The sequence below is a fragment of the Grampus griseus genome (assembly GCF_964374135.1).
Source record: "Grampus griseus genome assembly, chromosome: 10".
NCBI lineage: Eukaryota > Metazoa > Chordata > Mammalia > Artiodactyla > Delphinidae > Grampus > Grampus griseus.
The window spans coordinates 5,854,296-5,868,151 of record NC_139004.1 but is presented as its reverse complement, the minus strand read 5'-3'; the positions used below and the strand labels follow the sequence as shown (position 1 = coordinate 5,868,151).

The 13,856-nt window shown below is 44.6% G+C and overlaps 1 pseudogene across 1 annotated transcript; it reads left to right on the top strand.

The window, feature by feature from the left end:
* The first annotated feature begins 9,071 nt into the window (after positions 1–9,071).
* Positions 9,072–9,624, top strand: LOC309827836 (chromatin modification-related protein MEAF6-like; annotated as a pseudogene). Its single transcript has one exon. The product of its transcript is annotated as a chromatin modification-related protein MEAF6-like (transcript).
* The last annotated feature ends 4,232 nt before the right edge of the window (positions 9,625–13,856 follow it).

Here is a 13,856-nt window from a genome sequence, read left to right as displayed (position 1 = left end):
GTCTCCAGCTTCCTACTTTGCATTTGGATGAATCTGTGAACCTAAGGATGGCTTGGCCATGGGAGATGGGAAGGGCAGGGACTTGGAAATGCCAGTCCTCTCCCCAGGGTCTCTGTCCATCCCTGCTCTCCACTCACACTGGCCTTTCATTCCTGGAACATTTGGGACTTCTTCTCATCATATTCCCCATATCAGGGGTTTTGCACCAACTGTCCTGTCTCCTCAGTATATTCTCTTCTGTCCCTCTTTTTTCTCCCTCCTTCCCACTCTTTCTTCAGCTCTCAGATCCTAATACCTCCCTCATGGAACCCTCAGTCAGACGCCCTTCTGTCAACTCCCATGTAACCTTGAACTGCTCTTCTGAAGCCAACTTCACAGTGCTTCGATCCTTTGATTCATGTCTCTCTCCCCCACTTAGCCTAAAAGCAGCAGGTGTCTACATTTTTTTTCTTTCCTCCTAATCCTAATACTAGCACAGTCGCTGCCCAAAAAATGCACTCCAAAAGGTGCTGAATGAAAGAATAAGTGAATGGATGAACAAAAAACCCCAAAAAACATGGAATGAATGAGGCTGACACTCTTTTAATGGAGAAGCTTGATACTCCCAAAGGTGTGTAAATCCAGAAAGAACTTTCCTATGGAAGTTTATGCTTCTCCAGCCTTGAAGATCACATGCGATAGTACTTAGAGTAAAAAGAGAAGCTATTTCCTTGGCTCTGTGGTTAAGAAATGCCCCGTATGAACTCCTTTACACTATTGATGGGAATGTAAACAGCCATTAAGGAAAACAGGATGATTCTTCAAAAAATTAAAAATAGAACTACCATATGATCCAGCAACACCATTTCTGGTATATATCCAAAGGAAATGAAATCACCCTCCCAAAGAGACATCTGCACTGTTATGTTTATTGCAGCATTATTCATTGTAGCCAAGATATGGAAACAACCTAAGTGTCCCTCAGTGAACGAGTAAAAAAGATGATGTATATATACAATGGAAATCTATTCAGCCTTTAAAGGGAAGGAAATGAAGCCATTGTGACAACATGGATGAACCTGGAGGGCATTATGCTAAGTGAGATCATCTGGACAGAGAAAGACAAACACTGTATGATCTTATTTATACATGGAATTGTAAAAAAAGAAAGAAGTCAAACTCATGGAAGTAGAAAGTAGAATGGTGGTTACTAGGGGCTGGGGGTAGATGGGGGAAAAATGGGAGATACTGGTCAAAAGGTAGAAACTTTCAGTTATAAGATGAATACGTTCTGGAGACATAATGTACAGCATGGTTACTGTGATGGTTAATGTTCTGTGTCAAGTTGACTGGGCTAAAGGATGCCCAGAGAGCTGGTAAACATTATTTCCGGGTGTGTCTATGGGGGTGTTTCTGGAAGAGATGAGCATTTGATTCAGTGGACTGAGTGAAGAGATCCACCCTACCTACTTGGGCATCATCCAGTTCATTGGAACAAAAAGGTGAAGGAAACACAAACTCACTCTCTCTCTTCTTGAGCTGGGACGTCCATCTTCTTCTGCCCTTGCAGCACCTGGTTCTTGGACCTTTGGGCTCCAGGACTTACACCATCAGCTCCCACTTTGTACACTTTTAATGTATGCAATTTTTATTTGTCAATCAAATTATATATCAATAAAACTGGAAAAAAAGAAATGCCCCTTGTATACTCAGTATCCTTCCTTAATGGCAAATCATCAACAGCACTCCATCATAGCTCAAGAGACACATAATAAGCAGCAATAAATATTTAATGATTTCTTGACTGATAGTAGTTTGGAAACTGGTATTCAAATCTGTCTTAAAGGTAAACCTCGTAACATGCAGGAGATGTATTTTATGTCTCCTGTGATGATTATACCTGACAATAAGTCCCAAAATATTAATGAGAATAAATCAGCAATTTAGAGATAGATGATTTCTTTAGGACCTTATGGGATTTAGACGTTAATTTCACTCCGTGTTCAGATTTCAGTGAACACAGATGGTTTTCCAATTTTCCAACAACAAAGCCAAGTCCAACTGACTTCTTTCTCTGGGGTAGAAGGTGGTGTTGAAGTTCACCATTCTTCTGCTTAAATCCTGAAGTTCACGACTTTGATCTTTTAAACTACACCACTGCTTTCAGCTCAGCTGGAACTTGTTTTGAAGCTTCTGACTACGTAAACAGAGCTGGCTGTTGGTCACAAAGTTACTCAGATGTCTAAGACTGCTCTAGAAGAGCTAGCTGCTGAGAGCAGATGTTCTATCAGATCAGAGTGTATCGATGCCATATAGACATGCTTCCTTCAAAATCTCTTTCATGTTGCTAGGTCATACAGGGAAGGAACTGTGGGGAAAACCTCTGGGCGTATAAACAGTATGCATATATTTGTGTCATGACAATACTCAAGTCTACTCTTGAGATGAAATCTGGGAGCAAAATGCTGTTATGCGTCCCCTCAATTTAAGGCTTGACTATTTGAACATCTGACTAAATTAGAATGCTGGTGAAGGATAACTCTTGTCTTCTAGGAGACCTTTGGATTCCGACACTGTACTTACCCACTTTTACCCAATAACATTTTGTTATTCAAATTTCTTCATGTATCATATTTAAAAAATACACTTTTCTAATACCCAATCAAGCTATGTTTCCACTTGGAGATTTTTTTCCCCTTCAATATACGACAGATATAAATGGTCTGAGTTTATTTTTCCCATCTGCTCTGCATTCAGAAATCTGCCGTAGTACTTAGAAGCACGGAAGTTCAGTTTGCATGGTTTACACTGGCTGCCCACCAGGCTATAACACAAATTCAGCTGAGACCTACTATGTAGCTGTGGTGCCGCTGAAAGGACCCAGGACCCCTAGTTACTAGATAGTTACACAAAATTCTCTGACTGGACCAGTATTTCATTGGAATTTTTCTTTATATTACAGTCCCACTCTCTTCTTCAGTGTGAAATTACCTCTGTCTACCACCAAACAATAATCTACTGCAGGAGAAAATGGGAAAAGCCCCTCACCTTAAGGTTCTTTCTTTCCTAAAGTGCAAAAGTTTGGGTATATTTTGAGGAAGCATGAAATATTTTGGAACCGTAAGGACACAGGTTTTGAAGGCAGATCCATCTGGATTTCAGACCTGGCTCTGAGCTTCAACAACATGACTAATGCTTATGAACCCTGAGGATGTTATCTACTGCATAAATTTGAGGTAGCAAATCCAATGAGATACTTACCATCATCGCCCAAATGTAAGACATGAATGAACATAAGATATATCTCAACTTTACCAGGAAAAGATTTTAGGGAAAAGAAAAGTCATTTCACGAGGCACGTCCTGAAATTGATTCTAATGTGGTTTTGGAAAGGGGGTCGTGACGTGCTAATGTTAATGTGTTTGTATCACGTACTAAAATCCAGTCCGAAATCAGGTCTTTCTTCTTTCTGCTCCCATGTTTTTAATCTCTTCTTGTAGGTGTGGCACATGCCACAGATGCCAAAGTTCTAGCCGCTAATGGTTTTCCCTGTCTTCCTTAGTAGAAGAAACTCTGGCTTTTAGCTAGGCACCTGTTCATGCAGATGAAAGATTCACTCCCTTATTGTTCTCTTGCCAGGCATGAAAGTGGCAGTGTGGGTAACAGCTGCTAGGAAGGCCCTTAAAAGATAGCTGGCTTGTGTCCTTCACTGCTTTTGTCTTCCTCCCTTATTTTTCCTGGGGGACAAAATGTGGTTGCATTGGCTGGAGTTCAGGAAGCCTTCCTAGACAAAGGGACATCAGGCCAAGGACAGTGGATCACTGAGAGCCAGCGAGCTGCATCCCTGACAGTTACGGAGCTACTGTGTACCAGGGTGTCCTGTCCATACCAGGGATCCTCCCCTTGGGTCTGGGCAGGATCTGTGCTGAACCTTGTACTCCTCTCTGGCAACACTCCTTCTGAGACCCTGAGCTGCCACAGAAGGAGTCCTGGGACCACCCCCCTCCCTGGAGAGGCCACAGCAGGCATGCCGTTCAAATAGCTTCCATGCAGTCCAGTCTTCCGACCATCCCTGCTGTACTAATTTCCTACGGCTGCTGTACCAAACCTGGTACTTCTTATCGTGCTGGAGGTCAGGAGTCCAACATCAGGCCAAAATCAAGGTGTCGGCAGGGCCTCGCTCCCTCCAGTGGCTCAGAGGCAAATCTGTTTCCCTGCCTTTTCCAGAGCTGTATTCCCCCCAGATCCTTGATTCATGGTCGTTTCCCTCCAGCTCCAAAGCCAGACTCATGGGACCTGTTTCCATTCTCGCGAAGCCTTGCTCTAGAGTCAATCTCCCTGCCTCTCATAAGGACAGTTCTGATTACATTTAGGGCCACCCTGAGGAATCCAGGCTAATCCCCGCCATCTGACAAGTCTCGATTTAATCACACCTGCAAAGTGCCTTTTGCCATGTAAGGTGACATTCATGGGTCTCAAGGATGAGAACCTGGATGTCTTGGGGGCCATGGCTCAGACCACAGCTCCCATCAAGGAATCTGTCCTGGATCCTCCAGACCAGCCCATCGGGTAACTGAATACAATGCCAGATGACCACAATTGATGCCCAGTGGGACAGAAGAGTCACCCATGGAACCCTGCTGGAATTCCTGGCCCACAAAATCATGAACTGTAATAAAACGGTGGCTGTTTTCCGCAACTGACGTTTTAGGGTAATTTGTTACATAGCAACAGGTAACCCAGAAGGAACAAGTACTGACAGATTTGGGTTGGCCTGGTCCACTCTGCCCACAGGCTCCTCTTGCAACAGACACACGTCTTGGAGATAGCTGTCGGGTCAAGAATGCTTTGAAGATTACCCCAGTCGCCTCCATCATCACTGTTTGAGGTGAAGGAAAACAGCGCTCCTCTTCTGTCAAAGGAATTGGTTCTGAGTGGATGAAAACCACTCTGGAGCATCTTTCCCCATTTCCTCAGACTCTTTTCACCTTCTTCTTTTCCCCACCTTTCCCCCAAAGTCTGAAGTAGAGGCATCCTTGGAGAGTAAAGTAGGAATTGCGGTCTAAGGAGAAGTATCGCTGCTTCCTTCCCCCTCACTTTAATCCCTGTCTTCACGAGCAATCACTAGCTTACCAGGTACCTGTCTGAGAGGCACCGCCAGACAGCTGTTCTTACCACTCCAAGCTCCAGGGGCTCTCTGTTCTTCTGACCTGGAAGAGCGTGCGAGGGTGTTTTTAATATTCTAGAAGATGAGTTGTCCTAATAGCTTTTGCCTTTACTCTGTCTCGGTGGGAACAGGACTTGCTTTCTAATTTTCTTGTTTGGAAGATTGAAATCCTGGATGCTAGCTCTTAAACACGCTGTGTTCCTAAATACTCTGCAACAGTTGAGGGTCTGTTTCAAATGACAAAGGATTTTACAGAGGACTTACCGAGTTTGTTTATTCAAGTTACTCAGGACATTTTGTTTCCTGTAAGCACTTCAGTTCTTCAGGAGCACTGATTGTATATTTACTGAGAGAGACACTCGTGTCCCCAGGGAGGTGGGTGAAGAGGGGACATCGAAACAGAAACAGGATGTCCCACAGCCTAACCCAGGCCACCCTAGAAGTTCTTCTTGTCCTGGTGCTCAAGGTAGCCCCCCTTCCGCTTCAGCTTTATAGCTGACAGAGCTTATGTCCTACCAAAGTATTTGCATTTCATTAGGTGATTTCTGAAAACGCTCAAGAAAATGAACAGTATTTCATTTCTGAGGATAGGCAGAAAGCAGTACTGTCTGCCGAATGAATGGGTGGATGGGGACCCCCATTCTCAGCAGGTTGGCCTTATTCATTCTGACCATGTATCTTCAGTCTTAAATCTACCTAGCAACTTTCAAGGTGAAAGGTTGGAATCAGACCCCCAAAGTCACTTTGAATAGTAAGTTTTTGCCATCTTTTTTCTCTTCTCAAAGTAATATTTGTTGAGGTCATAAGGATATTGAGAGTCAAAGATGATTCCCTTTTTACCCACTTTAAGCATTACTCCATTCTGTTTAATGCAAATATTCTGAGCACATAATATGTTCCCATCACAGAGCTAAGCGCTAGATCTGGGGGGATGGCGGGAACAAGGCCAGGATGATCGAGCACGCTGGTCTTCCTGGGGCACAGGACTTGGAACTGTAAAAACAGAGAAGTTCTGGAGCAACCAGACAAGTGGGTCACGCCTCCGCCGTTCCGGAGTTGTGGTCAAAACATGGAAAGTGATAGTAAATGTGGAATCGCACCAGTGAGACATGTTGTCAAAGAAAAGGAGAAAGGTGCTCTAGTTTGATTTTTTTTTTAATTTATTTTTTTTTTTTGCGGTACGCGAACCTCTCACTGTTGTGGCCTCTCCCGCTGCGGAGCACAGGCTCCGGACGCACAGGCTCAGCGGCCATGGCTCACGGGCCCAGCCGCTCCGCGGCATGTGGGATCTTCCCAGACCGGGGCACGAACCCGCGTCCCCTGCATCGGCAGGCGGACTCTCAACCACTGCGCCACCAGGGAAGCCCAGGTGCTCTAGTTTGATGGTGAGCAGAGTTTTCCCCAAAGAGACACTAAAGTTAACTAGAAGAATCAGTACAAGTTAGCTCAAAAAGCAAGAGGAAAAGCATTCTAATGTGTGAAGCCTTGACACTGGAGAAAGCATGGTGCACACAAGGAAAGGGACTCCATCTGCTGTGACCAAAGTCGAGAAAAGGAAGGAGGGATTTCTTCATGGCAGAGATGCTCCAAAGCCACCCTGTGGAAGGCTTTGTACGTGATATTACAGATTCTAGATCTTTAAGAAAAACCATAAAGTTCTCATACCATCAGGTTTTGCTAAAGGCCTCTGCTGCCAACTGTTCATTCTTTCTGAGGACACCTACTCAGTACTGGACCTGAATCAAAACCCCTCTCAGGCACAGAGAAGTAAACTGCCGGGCACTGATAAAGTTGGACGTACACAGAAGGAAGCCAGCATTAAGTAACTAGCGATGGATATGTGTGATCTGCTCATACAGACTTACAGCTGCTGGAAAACATCCTGGACTCCATCCGACTCATGCCCAGTCATGTAAGGATGCCCGAAATCTTGCCCTGGAGCAGCTCATTGTAACCCAGGCATGTTTACTCTGCCCTTGGGAACCCCCTCTGGTGGATGAGTTTCTCATGTTCTCATCCTCTCCAAGCCTGTTAATTTAACAGAAGCCTGGCTTTTCCTGGGTCAGTTTTTCAAAGTGTGGCCCCAGGACCACAGAATTAGCCCCACCCAGGAGCTCGTCAAAGAAACAAACCCTGTGGCCCTTCCCAGACCTACTGACTCAGAATCTCTCTCGGGTGGGTCCAACACCCTGTGTTTTAAGAGGCCCTCCTTTGATTCTGACACGCACTCCTGTTTGAAGCCATCATCCTACGCAAAGGTTGGACAGCTGGCTCTGGGGGGAGGGGGGATGCACTGCTCTCTCCTCAGCCCACAGACCATGAAAAGTAGGGGCTACTCCACGTCTAGAATCCCTTTGCCAAGACCCTGCATTTTGACCTGCTCTTACCAAGAGCCAGAATTTCCTCTACCCCTTCCCTCCTCACTCTACCGGCCTTTCTTCTTTCCAGTTTCCCGTTAATGTCATTTCATTTTCTCTGCTTTGTTTCCAGACGGCTGGGCTTTATTGCACAGAGTCATACAAGCATCATTTAATCAGAAGTGGGCCCTCTGAACCCAGAGCATTCCTGCCTCTCTCCTTCCTCCCTTTCTCCCTCCCTCCCTCCCTTTCCTTCCCTCCCTCCTTCCTTCTTTTACTCCTTCCTTCTTCTTTCCCTCCTTCCTTCCTTCCTCCCCTCCATCCCTTCCTTCCTTATCCATCTTGGTTGACTCCTTATAGAAGTCTTCCCAGCAGTTCTTTCGTCCTCAAGCACCCAAACCACCTGTAAATGTCCGGCTGCTTCCCTCCCACACCCAGGAGAGCTCTAGCGGCTCACTTCTTCCAGTGAGGTCCTCAGGCCGTCTGCCTCAGAATCGCATGGGAAGTTTGCTGAAGACAAAGGTTCCTCATCCAAAACACTGTGAGCCCAACTCCTCCTCAAAAGGGTCCTTTAAATGTTTGAAGACAATCTTCGTATCCTCTCCAAGGCTAATTTTCACCAATGATGTCAGTCACTTTTCTCACATACTAAATACCTCATGACTTATGTAATCCTTGCATCGCATGCTCCCCAATAGTTTCTGGGTTTTCATTCTCCCTTTTAAAATGTGCTGGCCATCATTGCAAAGTTAATACTTCAGTGTTACTTCTAGCTTTCCCTGAATAAAGTGTTACCCAGGGTGAGGGCTTTTTTTTTTTTTTTTCCCTCGATTCTATCACAGGAAATGTACCCGTGTCTCAGTTTCTTAGTTACCAAATGCAGCCAATCACCTTAATTGATTGGGGAACTGTAGAAAAATGTATACATTCAGGGGCCTCACCCCACTGACTCAGAGCTTTCAGGGAGTGGGACCCAAGAGGCTGGGATTTTCTAAAGTTCTCTAGGCAATTCTGTCAATCAGCCAGCCCCAGTTGTACCTCTGTCCTAGACCTTCTGAAAAACTTCTGACTTTGAACTCTGAAAACTGCCTCCATCTCAAATAATCAATTGTTCATTCAAGGATGACAAGGGGAAAAGGTGCTAAATGAGCGTGGGAACTTTGCTTGATACAGAACCTAAAACGGAATTTTTTTTTCAAACAAAAGATATTTATTTCTGACAGTTCTGAGAGCGGTGAAGTTCAAGATCAAGGGTCCTGCAGATGTGGTATCTGGTAAGGACTCTCCTCTCAGCTGGCAGACGGCCTCCCTGCTGTGTGCTCACGGGGCCTTTCCTCTTTCAAAAACAGTATTTTTTGTTTCGTCTCCAGATCATAGAATTTGGAACCCTGTGGTATTTCTGATGTATGATTTCAAATAGAAATATTAGGCAAACATGAATTTATTAATCCATCTTATTTAAATGGCACAGAAAATTGTCTAAAATAACGTTGAGACTTTAAAAAAAAAAGCAAAAAAAAACCTTTGGCTTGAAATTATTTTTAAAAATCTATCCACGAGAGTACAACATGGCGATGCACAACAAGGCGACGCTGCCGCAGATCCCGGACAGCCGGCACGTGCAGGCGGGGCTCGGGAAGCGGAAGCAGGAACAGGCGCAAACACTGGCCAACTTGGAGAGCCAGATCTGTGCTTTTGAAGGAAGCTACCTGGAAGGCACTCAGATGTATGGCAACACTATTCGTGGCTGGGATCAGTACCTGACGAACCAAAATACTCCAATAGCAAAAAACGATAGAAGGAGCGGCTCTTCAGTAAACCCTCAGTTACTTCAGCAGCTGCAGCAAGTGCATTGGCAGGAGTTCAGGACCAGCTCATTGAAAAGAGGGAGCCAGGAAGTGAGACGGAAAGTGATACTTCTCCAGACTTCCACAATCAGGAAAACGAGCCCAGCCAGGAGCATCCTGAGGAGCTGATGGATCTGTGCAGGGAGTGAAACCTCAGAAGGCTGCTGCTTCTACTTCCTCAGGGAGTCATCATAGCAGCCATAAAAAAAGAAAGAATAAAACCCGGCACAGGATGGATCTGAAGTTAAACAGAAAACCACGAGCTGATTATTAGAAGACTCATTAGTGCAGAAGCGTCCAGGCTCTAGAGCCCTGCTTCCGTCCGCCGACCTCACAAAGGTAAACACCCCTCACCTGGCTGCGTGGCCATCCACCTCTGCTTTCCCAGACCCGGTGCCTGTGGCTCTGAGTACTTTGTTCTGAAATGTGGTGACAAACAAGTCGTTTCTGTACGACCATATCAGAGCATTTACTCTGTGTCATTTTCAGTAACAGAATTGCAGGAAAACCCAAGACATTGTTATAATCCCAGCAAGTTGCTAACTGTGCGTTTCTCCCTTCTTGGAATGAATGTCTCCGCCCTCCAACTGGCTAGCACCAGCTTCATCTGCGATGCGCACTGAGAAATGTTCTCTAGGTTTGTTTTATGCTGAACGTGGAAGAGGTCACATTTCAGACGGAGGCTGTAAATATCTGGCGTTTTCTTATTTTGTTTGTGTTTTGTCATTTTTCTGTTATTGTTTTTTCTTTGGGGACTTTTTGCAATGCCGTTGTAGAGCTCATACCTTCCTGCTGACGTATCTGATAAGCTGTTTCATGCGGTTGCCACTATTCTTAACTGAAAATAATTTGGTTTACCATAAATAAAATGGGGACTTGGCTTTTTGGTTTTTGCAGAGGGAAGGTAAAGAGTGTTTATTTAATAATTACCTATCTTAAATCTTTTTGAGTTAGAAGCAGTTTCATGTTCAAGGAACAGGAAAAGCTGAAAAACATACGTTTAAATCAATCCTTCTGAAATAGGTCTTTTTATTCTTTTGTATAAATAAAATTTCACAGGCTTTGACTTCCCATCCTTCACTTTTAAACTTGAGATTGTTTTTTCACTTACTTATTCATATCACGCCTTATGGAAATTTCTTTTTCCATCTTTTCTCTCTTTGATGGTATTTGCCTGATTAAATATTGCTCTAAAAATCACTAAGGCAAATGGAAAGGCTCTAAATTGTACCCAAAGCTGATAACGCCTGGAGTCCTTGAGCAGAGTGAATGACAGGATCACCGAGAGGCCACGATGCCCAGCAGATGCCCCTTCCTTTCAGGGTGAATGGGCTGAGGGACCTGTTGATGGTAGTTACCTGCCTCTGGAGCAGTGGCCATCTACCTTGGCTGCACACTGGAATCACCTGGGATGCTTAAAAAACTACCAATGCCTGGGTCCCACTCCCCAAGACTCTGACTCGGGTACAGCCTAGTATTGGGGATATGCTTTCGAAGAGTCCCTGGCATTCTGATAAGAAACCAAGTTGAGAACCACTGCATTAGGAGACTGGATTGTTCGATTTAAATCCTGTGTCATGAATCAGTCTAAGGGATAAGCTGTGGGGCCTCACCTTTCCTGTGACTCTATTTAGTCACAGTCCTTTACTTATGTCCGCATCTTTGTTAGAAAAAATATGTTCCATTTGTGGCAATATCGGTAGAGCTGAAATATGGATGGCGTCTCTCATCAAAACACATCTACCTTGTCAGATATGCAAAAGCTTTCTCTTGTTCTCAAATAAACTTTAAAATATATATATCTATGAGATTTTTCCATGGGAAAAAAATTTTTTTTAGCCTCTCATGATTGACACTTTATTCCAAATCATGATATTTATTTGCTAAATTACTGTTATAGCAAAGTTCTTATAAGATATTGAATAAGTCAGACTCCTTCACAGGCTCTTCCCTGGCGGTCCAGTGGTTAAGACTTCGCTTTCCATTGCAGGGGGTGTGGGTTTGATCTCTGGTCGGGGGGCTAAGATCCCACATGCCTCCTGGCCAAAGAACCAAAACATAAAACAGAAGCAATATTGTAACAAATTCAATACAGACTTTAAAAATGGTCCACATCAAACAAACAAACAAAAACTCCCTTAAAAACCGGAAGGCTTGAAGTCACCTTCCTCTCATGAAACTTGTCATACTTCATAAAAAGCTTATAAAGCTTATAACAGGGGTAATTTGGACCAAAATTCAAAACTGAAACACGCAAAGTTAGCCCTTTCCAGTCACACTCCTGTGTACGGAACCCAACTTTCCCCAGGACCCCGTGTCTAGAAGCATCATATAGCCTCTCTTATCATGCTCCATGTCTAACCACTCCCAAGGTAATTAGGACTCAGCCTCTGTGTCTTTGCCTTATTACTTCCAGATTCAGAGTCCCAGGCAGTAAGTAGCATGAAAATTATTTTCTTAAAGTCTGTCCATAGCATAGACCCATTTCTCCTTGCTGCTCCTGGCAAAGTATAACTGTAAATCCAGAAATAACACAAGAGGCAAGCAGAGGAGAACTCTGAAAGGGGCTGAGATAAAAGCCACCTGGTTTGGGGTCCCATGACTGGGGGGACAGCATAAAGGCAGGGTGTCTCATGTCCCTCCACCAGCAGGGAAAGGCAGTCCAGGCCCAGCATTTCTCTACCCCAACCTAGTAAGAGAAGGCAGGTCAGCTGGCTCAGTCCTCCTCTGCGATGATCAGGAGGCCCATGTAACAATAGGAGGCAAACCAACACCATCCATCAGGAGGCTGGATCTGAAGCCCCAGTAACTCTAAGCCCCTGGGAGAGATGGTCCCCTTGAGAACAGGTCAGAAGACTCCTCTTTCCTCCCCCTGCTGAGAAATTCCACAGCTCCCAGCCACAGGGAAGATCTCGCCCCACCCCAGAGGAGATTCACCTCAATAAGCTTCTCCGGGGATACTGAGGTGGCCAGTCTATGGCTTGACTGGGGAGAACCAAACTTCAGAGACTCTCACTCTTGGGTGTGAAGTGCCCCCCCACCCCACCCCCCACCCCACCCCCGTGAGTCCTACAAGCCTTACTAACTCTCCCTGGGGCCATGCAATAAAGTGTAGCCATCTCAAAAGCTCTATAGCCTTGTGCTTTTTTTCTTATTTTCCTGAGAATTACCAGCATCCATCCTCCTAACAGCCCAACAATGACCTTAGACTGTATTAGAAGATACTTTCTTGTTATCTGAGCTCTGAATCATTTCTCCAAAACTAGATGCTGATACAGCAGAAGCCTGATACCATGGTTGTATCACGTTGCCAGTGTTGCCAGGTGGTTAGAAAATTATATGTCACAGCGAACAAAAGAAAGTGTTTGCTATCCCTTCTCCACGATCTCTTTCTCCAAATGTATTTCCACATTTTAAAAACTTAGAGCTAAAGAGTTTATGACTCATCTCTGAGAATGTTGACAAAATATTGATCTGACAAGAGCAGTTGTTCGTGCAAGTTACTTTGGTGACAGTGGAGGTCTTGGACTGAATCTTGACCTTGTCCTAAACGGTTGCTCAGCTTTTTTGGAAAAGCCCTGTCTTGGATCCATGTCTGCCTCCTAAAACCGTAAATTCAGAGAGTTCTCGATTAATTCAACCCATTTTTATGTTCATTCTTCAGTTTTAGGAACAAGGTGAGTGAAAAAGTGCTACAGAACCATCATATGGACCCCAAAGTGAGTCTGTCAAATTCTTTCAGATTCCCATTTCTCACTGTACAAATTACTGTTTCCTGTCTCCCCAAAAGTGGGGGAGGGAAGGCTGTAGTTGATAAACCCCCTTTCCAGGACCACACAGTGTCAGATAGAGGGAAGCTTGGAAATAGCTTTTTCCGGACGCGATGAGGCTTGTTTTGTCTGGCAAATGAATTATGTAAACCTTATCCACCAGAAACTGTTTCAAGTCAATTAATGGTTGTAATTACTTAAGATTTCTTTTTAATGAATATGGTTCTCCAGGGATTCGATGATATCCTGTCATCTGTGAGGCCTGATAAATGAAATGTGATTTGTGGCTGACTGCAAACTGAACCCTTGCACTTGAGCCATGCCTGCTTCCCATGTGCTCATTAAATGGAAGAAATGCCCTTGATGGAGTCAGGGACAGTCATTAGAAAGTGTTCTCGGTTAGCTGGCAAGTGAGGAGCTGAAGGGCTGCCCTCACCCTTCTACCTCTCCTTCTCGCCTCCATCCCTTTGGAAGGGAATTAACCTAGCCTGTGACCTCAGAGAAGCTGCATGTTATCATCACCATCAACCTCACCATTCCCGTCTCCATTAGGTTCAATAAGTTGAGATCTCAAATGGCGATTTGGGGATGATATTGAGCGCTCATATAGAAAGTGCAGGAATTATTTTCCCAGCCGCGGCTCTCTCTCTGCTAGTACTCTGCTCATCTTTAAGGATGCATCTCTCCAAGAGTTGATAAAGTACGGTGACTTCTTTCAGACATGGACACCCCATTT